Source organism: Clavelina lepadiformis, chromosome 4 (genome assembly GCF_947623445.1).
Source record: "Clavelina lepadiformis chromosome 4, kaClaLepa1.1, whole genome shotgun sequence".
Classification (NCBI taxonomy): Eukaryota; Metazoa; Chordata; class Ascidiacea; order Aplousobranchia; family Clavelinidae; genus Clavelina; species Clavelina lepadiformis.
Window position 1 is genome coordinate 14,952,831 of NC_135243.1, and position 20,948 is coordinate 14,973,778.

Below are 20,948 nucleotides of genomic sequence, written 5' to 3' on the forward strand. Positions count from 1 at the left end.
AAAATAACTCAGAAGGAAGAGAATTTCTAAGAGAGCGATTTAAACCAAACATTTGCTTTTATATTCAGTATTGACCAATGAGCGCTTGCCAATTAGCCATACAGTCAACACGTATCTACTTGTCAAATGTCCCAATTTTAGCTTTTATCACAAAGAATTCAAATCGATTTACATCGTGTACAGAAAACCACTTGACACACTTAACTACGTCACATGTCAATTTGGAACTACGATTGAATAAAGATTACTAGGAAACAATACATTGTTACGTACAAGCTATGTTACATCCTCTATTATACCGAAACCCTGACCAAGTACCTTCAAACATTACACGGTAAAATACAATGCTACTTGAAATACTTCAATCTGCGTCAAATATGTCGGTTTAGAATTCCTTGTTTGAATACGAGCTTAGCACGCTACGCAGCTTTGCAAACATTACATTATCTACACTGGAGAAAAATACAAAAACTCATGCAAAATGCCAATTTGTATAAATTATTGCAATTATGAAATTATCGCGAACGCCACAATAACTCCCCCAACCCAAAAAGCTTCGAGGTAGGAATGTCGGTTTTGGCAGCTTGCAAGATTTCTTGTTGTCAACTTGCAATGAGAATGCAGCATTTGTTTTCTCTCCAGCCAGATTTTTGATGCGGTCAACGAACGTACACAATGGAAACATGCAAAAGAAAAAATATAGCAGTAAATATTCTTCACTAAAACTATGTTATATATAAGGGTTTTTAAACATTTTGATATTTTTTTTTGTTTTTGTTTTTATTATTTTTGTTTTTATTATTTATTTTTTTTTTTTTTTATAGCTTTAATACTCTAAGAAAACAAAACCTAGTACCACACTAGACACCTACATGCAAGAAAATAACACATAAAGACACAGACTACGAGTCAGCCATGTTAAGCAGAGGAAACGCAAATTGAAAGGTAATACGATCGCGCTGTACGTACGTCATAACCGTAATAGGACAACGCCGCGACAAAGCCTAATGCTGACGTAAATTAGGGTATAACGGTTCATTGGGGTTTTCGTCGGTATGCCAGACCGCTTGAGTTACAACTAAGTCTTCTCTGTTTTCTGGAGCATCGTCGGGAGGGACGTTTTCTTCCATGGCTGGCTGACGGATGCGACGGACACGAGAGATGAGAGATCGTGCCAAGTCGACTGCATGGCCTCTGTAAAACTTAATTGCCCAAATGGTTAAGACAAAGCCCCAAAACATTGCCATGAATAGTAAAATAACCAATATCCCGCCTAAAACAGGATTTGTAATAGAAGATAAAACACTCAAAAATACATTGGAGAAGGTATTCTCGATTGTGTGTCTGACGCTAGAGAAATCGTAATCCCTAGTTTGATCAGTATTTGCATCTAGGAAATGGTAAAATTTATCATGTGCGAGCTTGAACTGGCTCATCGATACTAGCATATTTTGGATGTCTTCAAATCCTTGGTCTTCTTCTGAAGGATAGTCATCTATAAAGGTTTCAAAATCAATGTCTGGTTCTGTAAAGTTCACTGGTGCGAAAGACGGACGTAATGCTTGCACATCCGAGTCTATTTGACTCAGAGAGTAATTCTCAAATTGATAAAATTGGTTACCAATGGTAAATGAGAAAATGCGACCAGGAACATATGATTCTACATATCGAACTCCTCTATAAAGATTGCCGTCTCGGTAGATTTGACCGAGCGTTTTGGTACCATTATTATAGAAGAATTCAACTAAGGGCCTAGCATAAAACTGACCCTTATACACCAGACTTCGTAATACGGTTCCCGATACTGGGTAACATTGAATTTCCGTTATAAGATCACCGATGGTGACTGCTGCTTTTTTCTGTCCGCTAATTGCGGTTAAGGTTTTCCCGGGGTATTGACGTGCGACAAGCGCATAAAGAGATGATACGAGTGTTTCAACTTGACACTCTAAGTAATGTATATCGTCAACTAGATTAGACACATGGTCAGCCATATTATCATTGCTTTCCGTCATGAATCTTGCAAGGGCACCGGCTTCCGAACTTGACGAGCGGCTATGTACGTCGTTAGATTGCTGTTTGGCTGTCGCGGGTTTGTAAAACTCTAAAGCTGCAAGCGCCGAACAATTTTGCGGAACCAGAATCAATCCTGTAGGCGTGCAAATAGTGTTTTGGCTGTAGCATTGAAATGTCTTTTCAGCACACTTTGCACGATGATGCACACTAATCCCAAGAGCTTTAATTTGCACTCGGTATAAATGTTCTTTGTGGTAATGTAGTAACAGTTTATGGACTCCCTGAGGAACAGTCTGAGGACATTGAAACGATTGTTTAAATTTCCATATAAATGTTCTGGCTCCCACAATACAGGAACCCGAAGACACTTGGCACTTCGATAAAGTGGCTATACTCGACATGAGCTTCTGCGTTACCGGATCATACTTCAAAATCGATTTGTTCAGGATGCCATTGATTGTGCGTGTAGTGGTAGTAGAAGGCCAGCTGTAGCTGCGTTAAACTTTATTTCTGGTTGCCCACGTAAACTCGTTTTGCTGCTTCAACTCTCCAACATTGGGTGCTTGAAGGGTTCTTCTCCAAAGATCGCAAGCATCAGGGTTAGGAGCAGGTCCGGCTACTGTACTATCATCGTGACTTTTGGATCCAAAAAAATAATGGGTTGCTATTGAGGTAGTTATAAACGTACGGCATACAAAAACCTCGATGTCGATTAAGCGGTGACTAGGATCATAAATTGTGGCTGTGCATTGGTGAATTGCAGTATGCTTCTTATGCAAACATGGTTCCGGCGGAAGTATAAAATATTCTCCCTTTTTGTAATGTGGTTGACACAGGTTAAAGGTTTGTAAGCCAGTTGTCGGTTGGGAGACCACAACTATGCAAATCAAGTACAAGGCAAGTGGCACGTACATGCTTAGTCTTGAAAACGCTTGGACAAGTGAATGTGACGTCCTCGTCTTGTTGTTGGTAGAGGTGGAATGTCGGTTAAAGCGTCCTCGTATATGTCTTCGTCTTCAATATCTCCAGCAGTTTCCACCGGAGACGTCGGAAGTCCACTCAAATCAGCGTTGGAATCTGCAGCGATAGAAATATCATTAGTATCATTAACCACTTCATCAACCAAATCCGTCTCTGTCATTGGCGGATTTACTATTTCTACAGAATCAAAAACAGGCAAATGAGCTACTTTAAGACAGTCTACTGACACATTAGGATGCTGTCCTACAATGGCTAATGTGAAATACTTGTCATATTTGGCCAAAACTTTATAAGGTCCTGCATACGGAGGAGATAAGCTAGGCCTAGAAGCATCAACGCGAACGAACACATGCGTACAGTCTGCAAAACTTTTGTCTATGTACACCGGCGGAGTTGCATGATGTACGGGAGGTGTGCACCGCAAGGTGGCCATAAAGTCCGTTAAATGTTGCACATACTGAGAAGGTGAAGGCATGTCTTCATCCAGGGCTTCGAAAAACTGCCCAGGAACTCGTAAGGTGGAGCCATATACAAGCTCAGCTGGTGAACAATTAACATGCTCCTTGAGCGATGTCCGTAAACCCAAAAGCACTAATCCCAAGTTGGCCGTCCAATTCTGCGGAAATTCGCATGCTCTCAGGGCACCTTTCAATGTTCGGTGGGTGCGTTCCAAAAATCCAAGACATGAAGGCCGAAAGGACAAGGAATGAACAAGCTTGACTCCAAGGGTCCTGCATAAGTCTGTGAAAAGTTTGCTCATAAACACCTGACCACGATCGGTGTGAAGTTGTTCAGGTACTCCATATCGTCCAACAATGTGCAGCAGAAAATTTCTGGCAATGGTCGCTGCAGTGGCATCTGCTATGGGAATCGCTTCAACCCATTTCGTAAACCTGTCCGCAAATGTTAAAATGTAACGACAATTGTCACTTTCCACCAATGGTCCAACAATATCTGCCAAAATAAACCGAAATCGTTCTGTGGGTTCACTGTGCGGCTGTAAAGGTGTTTTGTTATGTCTGCTAACTTTGCTTTGTTGACATGGCAAGCATGTGCGACAGAAATTTTTAATATCCGTTTTCATACCACTCCATACAAAGCGTTCGCCAATCTGTTTGAGAGTGCTCTTATATCCACTGTGTGAGAGCGAGTGAATGTTGTGAAAAATGACGTCACGATACGCGGTCGGCACAATCGGTCGAAATCTCTTCTGTGAAATGTCACCCAGGATCGATAGGTCCGAATCCGGGAGTTTACGGCGTTCCAATTTCAGGCCAGTTTGGTCGGTCAGCAGTGCTGTTACCGATGCGTCAGCCATTTGATCTTGAGCAAATTGTTCATAGTCAATAGTGTAATCCTGCAACTGAAAAGCATTGATTTCTAAACGGGATAAGCTGTCCGCTATAACATTACTAAGTCCACTTTGGTAAATAAGCTTGTCTGTAAACTGAGATAAGTAACTGAACTGACTGGTTTGTCTCGGGGACATAGATGTGCCGGCTTTTTGGAAGGCCTGTGTTAATGGGCGGTGATCGGTCACCAGGGTAAGCGACCTGCCAACCAGAATATCTGCAAAGTGCCGGGGGGCCAAAAACAAGGCAGTTAGTTCCCTATCAAAAGTGCTATAGTTCCTCTGTGCTGAGTTGAGCTCTTTGGAAAAGAATGCCAAAGGCTGCCACTTATTGTCAATGCATTGAGCTAAAACTGCACCAACCGCTTTTCCAGATGCATCGCATGACAAAACATAATTGGCATTGATTTTGGGAAAACATAGCTCCGTCGCTGAAGCTAAACTTTCTTTACAGTCCTCGAAAGCTTGCTGGGCTTCTTCAGTCCATACCAATTTCTGACTGGGCCGTTTGACTTTACACAACATCGAATTTAGGGGGATAAGTAAGGCAGCACAATTCTTAATAAAGCCTCTATAAAATCCAAACATACCCAGAAATCGGCGAAGCTCTTTTACCGTATTTGGCAATGGGTACTTACGAATGACAGCTACCCGGACTTTGAGAGGGAGGATCCCGTTTTTGCTCACCAGATGACCCAGAAACTTAATTTCCTCCTGGAAGAAAACGGATTTTTCCTTGTTAATCACCAGTCCGAATTTGGAAAGTCGTTCAAATACAGTCCGTAAATGCGCCATGTGTTCCTCCGGTGACTTGGAGTAAATCAAAATATCGTCTATGAAGGTAGCCACGTTGGAGACACCTTGAAAAACATGATTCATTAAACGCTGGCATGTTTGTGAGGCGTTCTTAATGCCGAATGGGAGTCTCTGGAAGCTGTGACTCCCGTGAGGACTAGTTATAGTTGTCTTACAGATGTCCGCAGGGTTCAAGGGAATCTGGTGAAATGCAGCCTTCAAATCACAAACCGAAAATATGGTACTACCGTCGAGTTCATTGAGAAAATCCTGGAGATGCGGCAAGGGGTACGTGTCTCTGGGAAGTTGAAGGTTAATCTGACGAAAATCCGCACATAAACGATATGAACCGTTCTTCTTCTTCACGAGAACAACCGGGCTGGCCCATTGTGATTCCTGTGAAACGGGTGTGATGATTCCGGCTTCCAGAAGCTTGTCCAGCTCCTTCCGTAGTAGGCGAGCGAGTTCCGGTGACATACGTCGGCAGCGGCTGAAAACAGGAGGTCCTGTCGTATTAATATAATGTTTAATGTTATGTTTAGGGTTCAAATTCGGCCGTAATGGTGCAGTAATCTCTGGGAACTCCTCCAGGAGCGCCAAAGTTTGCGTAGCATCGACATTTTTCGCGTCCAAAACGGGTTTTGTCGCCGAAGGGTCCTTATCTTCTGAAGTGCTTCGGTGGTGGCGTGACGTGTTAGCCGTCGAAGCTTGAAGTGGTTCACACATCCCCTTATCATCGTCACTAATAATATGGTCCAGAGCAGTGCTAGATATGCCAATTTTCTTCCTGACTCCTCCGCAATACTGGGCGGAAACCTGTTCATGAGAATACGGATGGAGTAAACGTCTGTGCTTAACATCTACCAAAAGACCGTAATGGCGTAAAAAGTCAGCTCCCAAAATTGGCTGGCGTAACTTATCACAAATATAAAACGACCATGGACAACAGAATGAAAAACCTAAATCCAATTTGAGCTTGCTTGTCGCAGAACAATGAATTCTTGAAGGTACAGTGGGGCCTTGCATCGTGATTGGCTGTCGGGCTCCAGTGCCTTTAAAACTACTGGGTAAGACACTGACATCGCTACCGGAATCTACTAAAAATGAAAGGGCAGAATTACAGTCATATACATAAAACGTTGCTCTTTGACTTCTGTTCCCCTCCACCGAATTTAATAATTGCGGGGAAGAGAACTCTGGCCGTTTTTTGCAAATCTGGCATGGTAAACACACGGTTCCTTGCATTTGTAAGCATTTCGGCCGAACATAGCATGATAATAACATATAAGTGGGTTGTTATGCTGTTGCGCAACTGGTCTATTGAAGTGACTACTTCCAGCTCAACGCCCGTCCTGGGAAGGACGAAAAGCCGGACGAAATGTTGCTTGGTGAGCAAACGGAACTCGTTGACGAAAATTTGTATGACCGGCATGGTCCTGAGTATGTCGATATCTCTGCGGTGAACGATAAGACGGAGGCGAACGGTACACGTTATCTGCTGCAGAACCCCTTGTATCGTTTTGTCTTTGATTTACAGCATTAGTAAGTTGAGTAATACGTTGTTCAAAATTGTCATTAATAAGCATTTGCGTAGCATCCGCCCGTGGAGGTTGTTGAGCGCTTGTCTTAGCTTCTAATTTGCCTTCTGTCGTTTCCGCAAACATGTGTGGGTTAGATACTTGCAAAATGTTATCTGCTCTATCCGCCAATTCGCTCAAAGTCAACTCTGGTGAAGCCGCTAAAATTGTTCGAACATCCGCTGGAAGTCTATCGAGTAAAAGCTTTTTGAGAAGCGTTTCCACCATCGGATCAATTTGACCATGTTGATTAAGTGTATTTCGCATATCGCGCAGCAAATCACTAGGACGCCTAGTCGTGCTATTTATGTCCGTAGCAGACAATAACTTGTTCAAGCGCAAAGCTTCACTGGCCATAAACTGCTTGATTAACTCATGTTTCAGATGTTGATATGGCTCCTGGGCGTGAGGTTGCAAAATTACATGGTTAACACGATCTATATGACCAGAGTCCAAAGCAGAAATAACATGTAAGAACTTCGCACGTTCTGATATAATGTTATGTTCGACAAAGATGTTTTCAACAACAGATACCCAGGCAAAAATATTCTTAGGCCAAAGCTTAGGTATGTTCAACGACGATCCTGAAACGCGCGCTGCTCTTTCGACTTGAAAGCCATCGGAAATCAAGCTACCGCTTGGCGGGACTACGGACGTCGACATGACGGGGTTTTGTCTGCTCGATGTCGATGCAGAAACTGTCGGCTCACTCAAAACTGAAGTAACGACATTTGAATCCGGCAACCGACTTATACTAGTATAAGGTAAAGTTACTTGGGAGGTTACAGTAGCGGAGGTTTCCGCTGTAGGGTTAGACATTATACTGGTTCTAGATCTAGGACTTGTTTCTATGAGCGATGTTATAAGATTTTGGGTAGACGTCGTTCGCGTTGTCCTATTAAAGATAGGCGATAACGTAGGTTTGGTTTTAGTCGAGCGCAAATTATACTTAGTGCCGAAAATTGGTGGAAACGATGCCATAAACTAACAATAAATGAATAGAAAACTACCAAGGTAATCAAGAAATAATAACAAAGACATTACCGCAATGATACGCAGTTCAATATATATATCCCAAAGACATCCAACGTCGCAGAGTGGTATTAATCCGAGTGTGTTGCGGTGAACTTCTCGTCTGGTTACTTGCTCTTCAGAGGTGCAGTATTCTTCTTCTTGTTGCCGAAGAAAGTCGGGTCACCATTTATGGGAAAATGATGGTGGTGGTAGCTTTAGGGATGGCCTAAGCCAAGCCTGATAGTCTTATTGTTTGACTCCGAAATGATTATCTTTGACTCCGTTGCGTTTACTGTCTCTATATTGCTTCTTAAATCAACACCAACTTCATAAAGTCTAATTGTTATATTGTCCGAATAAGTTGTATGGAATTAGCAATATTTACACCATGCTTCCAATTCCCAATATCTTAGTAATAACTTCAATTCAAAGAAAATAACTCAGAAGGAAGAGAATTTCTAAGAGAGCGATTTAAACCAAACATTTGCTTTTATATTCAGTATTGACCAATGAGCGCTTGCCAATTAGCCATACAGTCAACACGTATCTACTTGTCAAATGTCCCAATTTTAGCTTTTATCACAAAGAATTCAAATCGATTTACATCGTGTACAGAAAACCACTTGACACACTTAACTACGTCACATGTCAATTTGGAACTACGATTGAATAAAGATTACTAGGAAACAATACATTGTTACGTACAAGCTATGTTACATCCTCTATTATACCGAAACCCTGACCAAGTACCTTCAAACATTACACGGTAAAATACAATGCTACTTGAAATACTTCAATCTGCGTCAAATATGTCGGTTTAGAATTCCTTGTTTGAATACGAGCTTAGCACGCTACGCAGCTTTGCAAACATTACATTATCTACACTGGAGAAAAATACAAAAACTCATGCAAAATGCCAATTTGTATAAATTATTGCAATTATGAAATTATCGCGAACGCCACAATAACTCCCCCAACCCAAAAAGCTTCGAGGTAGGAATGTCGGTTTTGGCAGCTTGCAAGATTTCTTGTTGTCAACTTGCAATGAGAATGCAGCATTTGTTTTCTCTCCAGCCAGATTTTTGATGCGGTCAACGAACGTACACAATGGAAACATGCAAAAGAAAAAATATAGCAGTAAATATTCTTCACTAAAACTATGTTATATATAAGGGTTTTTAAACATTTTGATATTTTTTTTTGTTTTTGTTTTTATTATTTTTGTTTTTATTATTTATTTTTTTTTTTTTTTATAGCTTTAATACTCTAAGAAAACAAAACCTAGTACCACACTAGACACCTACATGCAAGAAAATAACACATAAAGACACAGACTACGAGTCAGCCATGTTAAGCAGAGGAAACGCAAATTGAAAGGTAATACGATCGCGCTGTACGTACGTCATAACCGTAATAGGACAACGCCGCGACAAAGCCTAATGCTGACGTAAATTAGGGTATAACGGTTCATTGGGGTTTTCGTCGGTATGCCAGACCGCTTGAGTTACAACTAAGTCTTCTCTGTTTTCTGGAGCATCGTCGGGAGGGACGTTTTCTTCCATGGCTGGCTGACGGATGCGACGGACACGAGAGATGAGAGATCGTGCCAAGTCGACTGCATGGCCTCTGTAAAACTTAATTGCCCAAATGGTTAAGACAAAGCCCCAAAACATTGCCATGAATAGTAAAATAACCAATATCCCGCCTAAAACAGGATTTGTAATAGAAGATAAAACACTCAAAAATACATTGGAGAAGGTATTCTCGATTGTGTGTCTGACGCTAGAGAAATCGTAATCCCTAGTTTGATCAGTATTTGCATCTAGGAAATGGTAAAATTTATCATGTGCGAGCTTGAACTGGCTCATCGATACTAGCATATTTTGGATGTCTTCAAATCCTTGGTCTTCTTCTGAAGGATAGTCATCTATAAAGGTTTCAAAATCAATGTCTGGTTCTGTAAAGTTCACTGGTGCGAAAGACGGACGTAATGCTTGCACATCCGAGTCTATTTGACTCAGAGAGTAATTCTCAAATTGATAAAATTGGTTACCAATGGTAAATGAGAAAATGCGACCAGGAACATATGATTCTACATATCGAACTCCTCTATAAAGATTGCCGTCTCGGTAGATTTGACCGAGCGTTTTGGTACCATTATTATAGAAGAATTCAACTAAGGGCCTAGCATAAAACTGACCCTTATACACCAGACTTCGTAATACGGTTCCCGATACTGGGTAACATTGAATTTCCGTTATAAGATCACCGATGGTGACTGCTGCTTTTTTCTGTCCGCTAATTGCGGTTAAGGTTTTCCCGGGGTATTGACGTGCGACAAGCGCATAAAGAGATGATACGAGTGTTTCAACTTGACACTCTAAGTAATGTATATCGTCAACTAGATTAGACACATGGTCAGCCATATTATCATTGCTTTCCGTCATGAATCTTGCAAGGGCACCGGCTTCCGAACTTGACGAGCGGCTATGTACGTCGTTAGATTGCTGTTTGGCTGTCGCGGGTTTGTAAAACTCTAAAGCTGCAAGCGCCGAACAATTTTGCGGAACCAGAATCAATCCTGTAGGCGTGCAAATAGTGTTTTGGCTGTAGCATTGAAATGTCTTTTCAGCACACTTTGCACGATGATGCACACTAATCCCAAGAGCTTTAATTTGCACTCGGTATAAATGTTCTTTGTGGTAATGTAGTAACAGTTTATGGACTCCCTGAGGAACAGTCTGAGGACATTGAAACGATTGTTTAAATTTCCATATAAATGTTCTGGCTCCCACAATACAGGAACCCGAAGACACTTGGCACTTCGATAAAGTGGCTATACTCGACATGAGCTTCTGCGTTACCGGATCATACTTCAAAATCGATTTGTTCAGGATGCCATTGATTGTGCGTGTAGTGGTAGTAGAAGGCCAGCTGTAGCTGCGTTAAACTTTATTTCTGGTTGCCCACGTAAACTCGTTTTGCTGCTTCAACTCTCCAACATTGGGTGCTTGAAGGGTTCTTCTCCAAAGATCGCAAGCATCAGGGTTAGGAGCAGGTCCGGCTACTGTACTATCATCGTGACTTTTGGATCCAAAAAAATAATGGGTTGCTATTGAGGTAGTTATAAACGTACGGCATACAAAAACCTCGATGTCGATTAAGCGGTGACTAGGATCATAAATTGTGGCTGTGCATTGGTGAATTGCAGTATGCTTCTTATGCAAACATGGTTCCGGCGGAAGTATAAAATATTCTCCCTTTTTGTAATGTGGTTGACACAGGTTAAAGGTTTGTAAGCCAGTTGTCGGTTGGGAGACCACAACTATGCAAATCAAGTACAAGGCAAGTGGCACGTACATGCTTAGTCTTGAAAACGCTTGGACAAGTGAATGTGACGTCCTCGTCTTGTTGTTGGTAGAGGTGGAATGTCGGTTAAAGCGTCCTCGTATATGTCTTCGTCTTCAATATCTCCAGCAGTTTCCACCGGAGACGTCGGAAGTCCACTCAAATCAGCGTTGGAATCTGCAGCGATAGAAATATCATTAGTATCATTAACCACTTCATCAACCAAATCCGTCTCTGTCATTGGCGGATTTACTATTTCTACAGAATCAAAAACAGGCAAATGAGCTACTTTAAGACAGTCTACTGACACATTAGGATGCTGTCCTACAATGGCTAATGTGAAATACTTGTCATATTTGGCCAAAACTTTATAAGGTCCTGCATACGGAGGAGATAAGCTAGGCCTAGAAGCATCAACGCGAACGAACACATGCGTACAGTCTGCAAGACTTTTGTCTATGTACACCGGCGGAGTTGCATGATGTACGGGAGGTGTGCACCGCAAGGTGGCCATAAAGTCCGTTAAATGTTGCACATACTGAGAAGGTGAAGGCATGTCTTCATCCAGGGCTTCGAAAAACTGCCCAGGAACTCGTAAGGTGGAGCCATATACAAGCTCAGCTGGTGAACAATTAACATGCTCCTTGAGCGATGTCCGTAAACCCAAAAGCACTAATCCCAAGTTGGCCGTCCAATTCTGCGGAAATTCGCATGCTCTCAGGGCACCTTTCAATGTTCGGTGGGTGCGTTCCAAAAATCCAAGACATGAAGGCCGAAAGGACAAGGAATGAACAAGCTTGACTCCAAGGGTCCTGCATAAGTCTGTGAAAAGTTTGCTCATAAACACCTGACCACGATCGGTGTGAAGTTGTTCAGGTACTCCATATCGTCCAACAATGTGCAGCAGAAAATTTCTGGCAATGGTCGCTGCAGTGGCATCTGCTATGGGAATCGCTTCAACCCATTTCGTAAACCTGTCCGCAAATGTTAAAATGTAACGACAATTGTCACTTTCCACCAATGGTCCAACAATATCTGCCAAAATAAACCGAAATCGTTCTGTGGGTTCACTGTGCGGCTGTAAAGGTGTTTTGTTATGTCTGCTAACTTTGCTTTGTTGACATGGCAAGCATGTGCGACAGAAATTTTTAATATCCGTTTTCATACCACTCCATACAAAGCGTTCGCCAATCTGTTTGAGAGTGCTCTTATATCCACTGTGTGAGAGCGAGTGAATGTTGTGAAAAATGACGTCACGATACGCGGTCGGCACAATCGGTCGAAATCTCTTCTGTGAAATGTCACCCAGGATCGATAGGTCCGAATCCGGGAGTTTACGGCGTTCCAATTTCAGGCCAGTTTGGTCGGTCAGCAGTGCTGTTACCGATGCGTCAGCCATTTGATCTTGAGCAAATTGTTCATAGTCAATAGTGTAATCCTGCAACTGAAAAGCATTGATTTCTAAACGGGATAAGCTGTCCGCTATAACATTACTAAGTCCACTTTGGTAAATAAGCTTGTCTGTAAACTGAGATAAGTAACTGAACTGACTGGTTTGTCTCGGGGACATAGATGTGCCGGCTTTTTGGAAGGCCTGTGTTAATGGGCGGTGATCGGTCACCAGGGTAAGCGACCTGCCAACCAGAATATCTGCAAAGTGCCGGGGGGCCAAAAACAAGGCAGTTAGTTCCCTATCAAAAGTGCTATAGTTCCTCTGTGCTGAGTTGAGCTCTTTGGAAAAGAATGCCAAAGGCTGCCACTTATTGTCAATGCATTGAGCTAAAACTGCACCAACCGCTTTTCCAGATGCATCGCATGACAAAACATAATTGGCATTGATTTTGGGAAAACATAGCTCCGTCGCTGAAGCTAAACTTTCTTTACAGTCCTCGAAAGCTTGCTGGGCTTCTTCAGTCCATACCAATTTCTGACTGGGCCGTTTGACTTTACACAACATCGAATTTAGGGGGATAAGTAAGGCAGCACAATTCTTAATAAAGCCTCTATAAAATCCAAACATACCCAGAAATCGGCGAAGCTCTTTTACCGTATTTGGCAATGGGTACTTACGAATGACAGCTACCCGGACTTTGAGAGGGAGGATCCCGTTTTTGCTCACCAGATGACCCAGAAACTTAATTTCCTCCTGGAAGAAAACGGATTTTTCCTTGTTAATCACCAGTCCGAATTTGGAAAGTCGTTCAAATACAGTCCGTAAATGCGCCATGTGTTCCTCCGGTGACTTGGAGTAAATCAAAATATCGTCTATGAAGGTAGCCACGTTGGAGACACCTTGAAAAACATGATTCATTAAACGCTGGCATGTTTGTGAGGCGTTCTTAATGCCGAATGGGAGTCTCTGGAAGCTGTGACTCCCGTGAGGACTAGTTATAGTTGTCTTACAGATGTCCGCAGGGTTCAAGGGAATCTGGTGAAATGCAGCCTTCAAATCACAAACCGAAAATATGGTACTACCGTCGAGTTCATTGAGAAAATCCTGGAGATGCGGCAAGGGGTACGTGTCTCTGGGAAGTTGAAGGTTAATCTGACGAAAATCCGCACATAAACGATATGAACCGTTCTTCTTCTTCACGAGAACAACCGGGCTGGCCCATTGTGATTCCTGTGAAACGGGTGTGATGATTCCGGCTTCCAGAAGCTTGTCCAGCTCCTTCCGTAGTAGGCGAGCGAGTTCCGGTGACATACGTCGGCAGCGGCTGAAAACAGGAGGTCCTGTCGTATTAATATAATGTTTAATGTTATGTTTAGGGTTCAAATTCGGCCGTAATGGTGCAGTAATCTCTGGGAACTCCTCCAGGAGCGCCAAAGTTTGCGTAGCATCGACATTTTTCGCGTCCAAAACGGGTTTTGTCGCCGAAGGGTCCTTATCTTCTGAAGTGCTTCGGTGGTGGCGTGACGTGTTAGCCGTCGAAGCTTGAAGTGGTTCACACATCCCCTTATCATCGTCACTAATAATATGGTCCAGAGCAGTGCTAGATATGCCAATTTTCTTCCTGACTCCTCCGCAATACTGGGCGGAAACCTGTTCATGAGAATACGGATGGAGTAAACGTCTGTGCTTAACATCTACCAAAAGACCGTAATGGCGTAAAAAGTCAGCTCCCAAAATTGGCTGGCGTAACTTATCACAAATATAAAACGACCATGGACAACAGAATGAAAAACCTAAATCCAATTTGAGCTTGCTTGTCGCAGAACAATGAATTCTTGAAGGTACAGTGGGGCCTTGCATCGTGATTGGCTGTCGGGCTCCAGTGCCTTTAAAACTACTGGGTAAGACACTGACATCGCTACCGGAATCTACTAAAAATGAAAGGGCAGAATTACAGTCATATACATAAAACGTTGCTCTTTGACTTCTGTTCCCCTCCACCGAATTTAATAATTGCGGGGAAGAGAACTCTGGCCGTTTTTTGCAAATCTGGCATGGTAAACACACGGTTCCTTGCATTTGTAAGCATTTCGGCCGAACATAGCATGATAATAACATACAGGTGGGTTGTTATGCTGTTGCGCAACTGGTCTATTGAAGTGACTACTTCCAGCTCTACGCCCGTCCTGGGAAGGACGAAAAGCCGGACGAAATGTTGCTTGGTGAGCAAACGGAACTCGTTGACGAAAATTTGTATGACCGGCATGGTCCTGAGTATGTCGATATCTCTGCGGTGAACGATAAGACGGAGGCGAACGGTACACGTTATCTGCTGCAGAACCCCTTGTATCGTTTTGTCTATGATTTAGAGCATTAGTAAGTTGAGTAATACGTTGTTCAAAATTGTCATTAATAAGCATTTGCGTAGCATCCGCCCGTGGAGGTTGTTGAGCGCTTGTCTTAGCTTCTAATTTGCCTTCTGTCGTTTCCGCAAACATGTGTGGGTTAGATACTTGCAAAATGTTATCTGCTCTATCCACCAATTCGCTCAAAGTCAACTCTGGTGAAGCCGCTAAAATTGTTCGAACATCCGCTGGAAGTCTATCGAGTAAAAGCTTTTTGAGAAGCGTTTCCACCATCGGATCAATTTGACCATGTTGATTAAGTGTATTTCGCATATCGCGCAGCAAATCACTAGGACGCCTAGTCGTGCTATTTATGTCCGTAGCAGACAATAACTTGTTCAAGCGCAAAGCTTCACTGGCCATAAACTGCTTGATTAACTCATGTTTCAGATGTTGATATGGCTCCTGGGCGTGAGGTTGCAAAATTACATGGTTAACACGATCTATATGACCAGAGTCCAAAGCAGAAATAACATGTAAGAACTTCGCACGTTCTGATATAATGTTATGTTCGACAAAGATGTTTTCAACAACAGATACCCAGGCAAAAATATTCTTAGGCCAAAGCTTAGGTATGTTCAACGACGATCCTGAAACGCGCGCTGCTCTTTCGACTTGAAAGCCATCGGAAATCAAGCTACCGCTTGGCGGGACTACGGACGTCGACATGACGGGGTTTTGTCTGCTCGATGTCGATGCAGAAACTGTCGGCTCACTCAAAACTGAAGTAACGACATTTGAATCCGGCAACCGACTTATACTAGTATAAGGTAAAGTTACTTGGGAGGTTACAGTAGCGGAGGTTTCCGCTGTAGGGTTAGACATTATACTGGTTCTAGATCTAGGACTTGTTTCTATGAGCGATGTTATAAGATTTTGGGTAGACGTCGTTCGCGTTGTCCTATTAAAGATAGGCGATAACGTAGGTTTGGTTTTAGTCGAGCGCAAATTATACTTAGTGCCGAAAATTGGTGGAAACGATGCCATAAACTAACAATAAATGAATAGAAAACTACCAAGGTAATCAAGAAATAATAACAAAGACATTACCGCAATGATACGCAGTTCAATATATATATCCCAAAGACATCCAACGTCGCAGAGTGGTATTAATCCGAGTGTGTTGCGGTGAACTTCTCGTCTGGTTACTTGCTCTTCAGAGGTGCAGTATTCTTCTTCTTGTTGCCGAAGAAAGTCGGGTCACCATTTATGGGAAAATGATGGTGGTGGTAGCTTTAGGGATGGCCTAAGCCAAGCCTGATAGTCTTATTGTTTGACTCCGAAATGATTATCTTTGACTCCGTTGCGTTTACTGTCTCTATATTGCTTCTTAAATCAACACCAACTTCATAAAGTCTAATTGTTATATTGTCCGAATAAGTTGTATGGAATTAGCAATATTTACACCATGCTTCCAATTCCCAATATCTTAGTAATAACTTCAATTCAAAGAAAATAACTCAGAAGGAAGAGAATTTCTAAGAGAGCGATTTAAACCAAACATTTGCTTTTATATTCAGTATTGACCAATGAGCGCTTGCCAATTAGCCATACAGTCAACACGTATCTACTTGTCAAATGTCCCAATTTTAGCTTTTATCACAAAGAATTCAAATCGATTTACATCGTGTACAGAAAACCACTTGACACACTTAACTACGTCACATGTCAATTTGGAACTACGATTGAATAAAGATTACTAGGAAACAATACATTGTTACGTACAAGCTATGTTACATCCTCTATTATACCGAAACCCTGACCAAGTACCTTCAAACATTACACGGTAAAATACAATGCTACTTGAAATACTTCAATCTGCGTCAAATATGTCGGTTTAGAATTCCTTGTTTGAATACGAGCTTAGCACGCTACGCAGCTTTGCAAACATTACATTATCTACACTGGAGAAAAATACAAAAACTCATGCAAAATGCCAATTTGTATAAATTATTGCAATTATGAAATTATCGCGAACGCCACAATAACTCCCCCAACCCAAAAAGCTTCGAGGTAGGAATGTCGGTTTTGGCAGCTTGCAAGATTTTTTGTTGTCAACTTGCAATGAGAATGCAGCATTTGTTTTCTCTCCAGCCAGATTTTTGATGCGGTCAACGAACGTACACAATGGAAACATGCAAAAGAAAAAATATAGCAGTAAATATTCTTCACTAAAACTATGTTATATATAAGGGTTTTTAAACATTTTGATATTTTTTTTTGTTTTTGTTTTTATTATTTTTGTTTTTATTATTTATTTTTTTTTTTTTTTATAGCTTTAATACTCTAAGAAAACAAAACCTAGTACCACACTAGACACCTACATGCAAGAAAATAACACATAAAGACACAGACTACGAGTCAGCCATGTTAAGCAGAGGAAACGCAAATTGAAAGGTAATACGATCGCGCTGTACGTACGTCATAACCGTAATAGGACAACGCCGCGACAAAGCCTAATGCTGACGTAAATTAGGGTATAACGGTTCATTGGGGTTTTCGTCGGTATGCCAGACCGCTTGAGTTACAACTAAGTCTTCTCTGTTTTCTGGAGCATCGTCGGGAGGGACGTTTTCTTCCATGGCTGGCTGACGGATGCGACGGACACGAGAGATGAGAGATCGTGCCAAGTCGACTGCATGGCCTCTGTAAAACTTAATTGCCCAAATGGTTAAGACAAAGCCCCAAAACATTGCCATGAATAGTAAAATAACCAATATCCCGCCTAAAACAGGATTTGTAATAGAAGATAAAACACTCAAAAATACATTGGAGAAGGTATTCTCGATTGTGTGTCTGACGCTAGAGAAATCGTAATCCCTAGTTTGATCAGTATTTGCATCTAGGAAATGGTAAAATTTATCATGTGCGAGCTTGAACTGGCTCATCGATACTAGCATATTTTGGATGTCTTCAAATCCTTGGTCTTCTTCTGAAGGATAGTCATCTATAAAGGTTTCAAAATCAATGTCTGGTTCTGTAAAGTTCACTGGTGCGAAAGACGGACGTAATGCTTGCACATCCGAGTCTATTTGACTCAGAGAGTAATTCTCAAATTGATAAAATTGGTTACCAATGGTAAATGAGAAAATGCGACCAGGAACATATGATTCTACATATCGAACTCCTCTATAAAGATTGCCGTCTCGGTAGATTTGACCGAGCGTTTTGGTACCATTATTATAGAAGAATTCAACTAAGGGCCTAGCATAAAACTGACCCTTATACACCAGACTTCGTAATACGGTTCCCGATACTGGGTAACATTGAATTTCCGTTATAAGATCACCGATGGTGACTGCTGCTTTTTTCTGTCCGCTAATTGCGGTTAAGGTTTTCCCGGGGTATTGACGTGCGACAAGCGCATAAAGAGATGATACGAGTGTTTCAACTTGACACTCTAAGTAATGTATATCGTCAACTAGATTAGACACATGGTCAGCCATATTATCATTGCTTTCCGTCATGAATCTTGCAAGGGCACCGGCTTCCGAACTTGACGAGCGGCTATGTACGTCGTTAGATTGCTGTTTGGCTGTCGCGGGTTTGTAAAACTCTAAAGCTGCAAGCGCCGAACAATTTTGCGGAACCAGAATCAATCCTGTAGGCGTGCAAATAGTGTTTTGGCTGTAGCATTGAAATGTCTTTTCAGCACACTTTGCACGATGATGCACACTAATCCCAAGAGCTTTAATTTGCACTCGGTATAAATGTTCTTTGTGGTAATGTAGTAACAGTTTATGGACTCCCTGAGGAACAGTCTGAGGACATTGAAACGATTGTTTAAATTTCCATATAAATGTTCTGGCTCCCACAATACAGGAACCCGAAGACACTTGGCACTTCGATAAAGTGGCTATACTCGACATGAGCTTCTGCGTTACCGGATCATACTTCAAAATCGATTTGTTCAGGATGCCATTGATTGTGCGTGTAGTGGTAGTAGAAGGCCAGCTGTAGCTGCGTTAAACTTTATTTCTGGTTGCCCACGTAAACTCGTTTTGCTGCTTCAACTCTCCAACATTGGGTGCTTGAAGGGTTCTTCTCCAAAGATCGCAAGCATCAGGGTTAGGAGCAGGTCCGGCTACTGTACTATCATCGTGACTTTTGGATCCAAAAAAATAATGGGTTGCTATTGAGGTAGTTATAAACGTACGGCATACAAAAACCTCGATGTCGATTAAGCGGTGACTAGGATCATAAATTGTGGCTGTGCATTGGTGAATTGCAGTATGCTTCTTATGCAAACATGGTTCCGGCGGAAGTATAAAATATTCTCCCTTTTTGTAATGTGGTTGACACAGGTTAAAGGTTTGTAAGCCAGTTGTCGGTTGGGAGACCACAACTATGCAAATCAAGTACAAGGCAAGTGGCACGTACATGCTTAGTCTTGAAAACGCTTGGACAAGTGAATGTGACGTCCTCGTCTTGTTGTTGGTAGAGGTGGAATGTCGGTTAAAGCGTCCTCGTATATGTCTTCGTCTTCAATATCTCCAGCAGTTTCCACCGGAGACGTCGGAAGTCCACTCAAATCAGCTTTGGAATCTGCAGCGATAGAAATATCATTAGTATCATTAACCACTTCATCAACCAAATCCGTCTCTGTCATTGGCGGATTTACTATTTCTACAGAATCAAAAACAGGCAAATGAGCTACTTTAAGACAGTCTACTGACACATTAGGATGCTGTCCTACAATGGCTAATGTGAAATACTTGTCATATTTGGCCAAAACTTTATAAGGTCCTGCATACGGAGGAGATAAGCTAGGCCTAGAAGCATCAACGCGAACGAACACATGCGTACAGTCTGCAAGACTTTTGTCTATGTACACCGGCGGAGTTGCATGATGTACGGGAGGTGTGCACCGCAAGGTGGCCATAAAGTCCGTTAAATGTTGCACATACTGAGAAGGTGAAGGCATGTCTTCATCCAGGGCTTCGAAAAACTGCCCAGGAACTCGTAAGGTGGAGCCATATACAAGCTCAGCTGGTGAACAATTAACATGCTCCTTGAGCGATGTCCGTAAACCCAAAAGCACTAATCCCAAGTTGGCCGTCCAATTCTGCGGAAATTCGCATGCTCTCAGGGCACCTTTCAATGTTCGGTGGGTGCGTTCCAAAAATCCAAGACATGAAGGCCGAAAGGACAAGGAATGAACAAGCTTGACTCCAAGGGTCCTGCATAAGTCTGTGAAAAGTTTGCTCATAAACACCTGACCACGATCGGTGTGAAGTTGTTCAGGTACTCCATATCGTCCAACAATGTGCAGCAGAAAATTTCTGGCAATGGTCGCTGCAGTGGCATCTGCTATGGGAATCGCTTCAACCCATTTCGTAAACCTGTCCGCAAATGTTAAAATGTAACGACAATTGTCACTTTCCACCAATGGTCCAACAATATCTGCCAAAATAAACCGAAATCGTTCTGTGGGTTCACTGTGCGGCTGTAAAGGTGTTTTGTTATGTCTGCTAACTTTGCTTTGTTGACATGGCAAGCATGTGCGACAGAAATTTTTAATATCCGTTTTCATACCACTCCATACAAAGCGTTCGCCAATCTGTTTGAGAGTGCTCTTATATCCACTGTGTGAGAGCGAGTGAATGTTGTGAAAAATGACGTCACGATACGCGGTCGGCACAATCGGTCGAAATCTCTTCTGTGAAATGTCACCCAGGATCGATAGGTCCGAATCCGGGAGTTTACGGCGTTCCAATTTCAGGCCAGTTTGGTCGGTCAGCAGTGCTGTTACCGATGCGTCAGCCATTTGATCTTGAGCAAATTGTTCATAGTCAATAGTGTAATCCTGCAACTGAAAAGCATTGATTTCTAAACGGGATAAGCTGTCCGCTATAACATTACTAAGTCCACTTTGGTAAATAAGCTTGTCTGTAAACTGAGATAAGTAACTGAACTGACTGGTTTGTCTCGGGGACATAGATGTGCCGGCTTTTTGGAAGGCCTGTGTTAATGGGCGGTGATCGGTCACCAGGGTAAGCGACCTGCCAACCAGAATATCTGCAAAGTGCCGGGGGGCCAAAAACAAGGCAGTTAGTTCCCTATCAAAA